The sequence below is a fragment of the Mauremys mutica genome, chromosome 1 (assembly GCF_020497125.1).
Source record: "Mauremys mutica isolate MM-2020 ecotype Southern chromosome 1, ASM2049712v1, whole genome shotgun sequence".
Classification (NCBI taxonomy): Eukaryota; Metazoa; Chordata; order Testudines; family Geoemydidae; genus Mauremys; species Mauremys mutica.
In genome coordinates, this window is record NC_059072.1 from 147,405,394 (window position 1) to 147,408,890 (window position 3,497).

A 3,497-nucleotide genomic window follows, 5' to 3' on the forward strand; every position below is an offset into this window, starting at 1 on the left:
TCTCTATTGGGGTATCGGAGGAGGACTTTCCGTGAGGACGTCTGTCTCTGTTGGGCTCACGCCATCTGAACTTATTGACTGTGCAGCAGGATCAGATGCAAAGTGGTATTGGGGAGAGGCCCCAATAAGGTTAGTTTATAGCAGTACTGGGAACTGCTGAGTTGGCCAAGGTAAATGCATAAGGTAAATGCATAGGTAAATGCATTAGAATGCACCGGTGCTGAGGGGTTTTTACCGCCTCAAGAGGGGTTGTCATACCGCCTCATGGTATTGGTCCGGACCAGGTAAAGATGCATCATGGTTAAAATAAAAAAAAAAGAGATAAAAAGGTTAAAAAAAAAAAGGGTTAAAAAAAGAAAAAAGAAAACAGAAAAAGGAAGAAAAAGAGGCCTTGGTGTCTGTGTGTGTACACCAGTGTGAGTGGCTGTTACCGGGCTAGCCCAGTAACTAGTGGATCTTTAGGAGATCCGACCCACGGTGGGCTGACTCAGCCTGGCATAGTCCGACGAGGAAGCTGCCTGGGTCTAGGGGTGTGTGAACCCATCTTCCCTCCCCTTTCCCTTCCGTGTGGGCTACTGACAGTCTAAATATTCCACCTTACCCCCTAAGGGTGCCCCAGCATATTACATGTACGTACATTATGGTCCTAAAATCTGCAGGTATTTAAATGATTGGAATCTGTACATGCGTGAAAAAATTCATTTAAACAATGTCCATTAGAAGGCACCTTCAATCGAGATAAGATCATATATCTAAGAGGAGCTTTTAATCACAAAAGAAAAGCCTCTGACACGGTGTGAGCAATTTGTCTAGGAACGGGTTAATTTGAAATTCGGCTTCACCCAGAGATAGGAGAAGTTGTTTTGTGTTCAAGGTCGAAAATCAGTGCGGACTATGCTAAGTGCAAAGGAAAACTGCTTTGCACTTGTGGAACATAGAGACGGGCAAACCGAAGGCAGTACAGATTGCGGAATTGGAATTATATTTGCAAAGCTTAACTTCCCAGTGAGACATGTGTGAGTATTAAAGTGGTTTAAGGCTTGGGGCATTCATGTTTTTTCTGTGTGAGGTGGGAGCATTCCCAATACTCTCCATTGTTGTTTTATTATTTTTAATGAAGCTTTAAAACTTGATATAGAATACGGAAACACTATTTGGTTTTGGTGCATTATTTAGCTTTGGCTTTGTTTTGTTTAACCGGTTACTGATGTTTTTCTGCTCTGTTCATTTGGCCGTTAGGTGTGTGAGCGGAACTGAACTTCTCGTTCGTAATTCCTCAGGGTGGAAGCCATGTGTGCGATGAAGCTCTGAGGTTGTCCTGAGATTTTTACAGTCCCGCCCCCCCGTAGCGGACAATATAATAGAAGTAGAAAAATTTGGCTTAGACTGTAATTTTCTCTGCTTTCTGTGTAATTTTCTTTTCTGTTTAAGTGTCAGCAGACAAATGGGTGGGTCTCTGGGTAGACCCCCAAAGGGGTTTGGATTATGTGTTAAGTAAATGGCCATGTATTTTTGCCCAGGTGGCAAGCCTTACTAGGGAGGACTCGGGTAGTCTTGTGAGTAGAAATGTTTTGGGGACAAGACCAGAAGGGTGAGGGCTAGTTGTGAAGCCCACCCTCCTAGCTAAACTGGTAGTGGAGCAAATTGGTGCAAAATGGAAGGGACGGCTCAGCAAGAAAAAAGGATCGGGCCCAGGCGAGCAGGCAACAGACAAAGTGATTGGACAACAGGTTGGAAACTTTTGAGGGTGTAGTGGAATAAAGGAGTAAGTGAATATAAGCATGAGAATTTCAAATACTCAGAAGTATATTTGGAATGGTGATTTGAATTGGTAAAGTGGCTGTTGGAAGGGAAAAGCAAGTGAGGACAGTTTTTTGGTGTCTTTGAAATGTTTGTAAATAAATTCAGGCAAATAAATTTATTGGATTGTAATAATTTGGCTGTGACCAATTTTGTTAAATCAGTTGAAGACTGTATACAGTACTATGTAATGATAATTTTATTAGGCTCTACAGGCACTATAAGTGGTGATGTTTTCTTTCAGTGTTTAAAAGCAGGAGTTAACAATAGGAAAGCAAGCCGGAAAGCATCTGTGATAATGCAAATTAACTAACTGATAAGGTGGAGGCCGCTGAAACCAAGGCTGTCTAAGAAACACATACGAGAAAATATGGGGTAATTCCTCTGTTTTGCCTAGAATCAACAAGAGTATCTGTATATTTTAAGTATTTAATTGCCCAGACGGGGTGGACCTCTGTTTTTGTCTTTCAGATAATCAAAGAAAACTAATGCCAGCTGCACAGCATTCAACGTACCTTGATTTACTGGCACAGTAGAAGATTATGTTGTGTGTTCTATGTTCTGTCTTGTTGTGTTTTTTTTTGTAGCCAGAATTGTTGTGTTTAATATTTTCATGAGATGGTCTGATTTGATATCAAGCGGAAATGTTGGATTGAAATGCAGATACTTGTTTTGTTCAATTTGGAGTACAAAGTGTTTGGTTACATCAGAAAATGTTATATACTAAAGTCTAATACATTTTCTTAAGTAAGAGAAAGAAACTACATTGGCCAAATCTTTTAATTGAGAATTGTTGTTAAAATTTGCATACTGACAGTCTTTGGAAGCGAGGACATGAAAAGTTAACCCACTCCCCATATTGTACAAGGGATCCTTCTGGCTACCTCAGACTTTTAGCCAGAGGGCTGGGGATGGTGGATAGCTATTGGACTAGAAGTTATATTAAGTGAACTTCTCAAAGTGGGTGTGCTTGTCCTGGCTTGTTCTTCCAAAGTTCTGTAATAAGGTTATTTTAGTGAAAGGGTATATGTGGCATACATTGAATGATAATACTTCTGTACTGTATAACAGTACTGTTTATGTGTTCATGGTATGGAAAAGGTGTATAATTGAAGAGTAAAAGTTTTCTTTGTAGGTTAAATGAAAAAAAAAACAAAAAAACAAAAAGCCAAGAAGAGAATGGCTAACATGCGCTGGCCCCAGTCAAGGACACCGCTTGGCTGCCTACCAAGAGAAGGGGGGGGGGAACGCTGGGACAGTGGAACGCCGGAACGGGACTTACAAAAAATGAACTGGCCAAGATTTGTGCTGAGACACACTTAAAGAGGCCAGATGCCCTTCCTTTGGCACTGATGTGTATGAGAGCCATTCCCAATTGAACGACTGGACTCAGCCCTCATGAAATTTGACAGGACACCCAATGCTGACTACCAACTGCACCCCCACTAACCCCAGCTCAGATGGACATTCATTTGCTGGATAACATAATGCTTAAATATTGTCAGGCACTAATGAAATGTGTTAAGTCTTTTTATACACAGGTGATGGAAGCACTACCAAAGGATCCTGTGCAACCTTGCCACTCGTTGGAACCAGGAGCCTGGGTCTACATAAAGATCCATCAGCGAAAGACTGCCTTGGCTCCATGCTGGAAAGGCCCTTTCCAAGTCCTGCTGACTACCGACACCGCTGTGAAG

The 3,497-nt window shown here is 41.7% G+C and overlaps 1 long non-coding RNA gene across 1 annotated transcript; it reads left to right on the plus strand.

Annotated features, from left to right (window-relative positions):
- Nucleotides 1–790: 790 nt before the first annotated feature.
- On the plus strand, nt 791–2,322 carry LOC123356364. Its single transcript, XR_006575341.1, has 3 exons — nt 791–1,016; nt 2,045–2,175; nt 2,272–2,322. It is a non-coding gene; the product is annotated as an uncharacterized LOC123356364 (long non-coding RNA).
- Nucleotides 2,323–3,497: the final 1,175 nt, after the last annotated feature.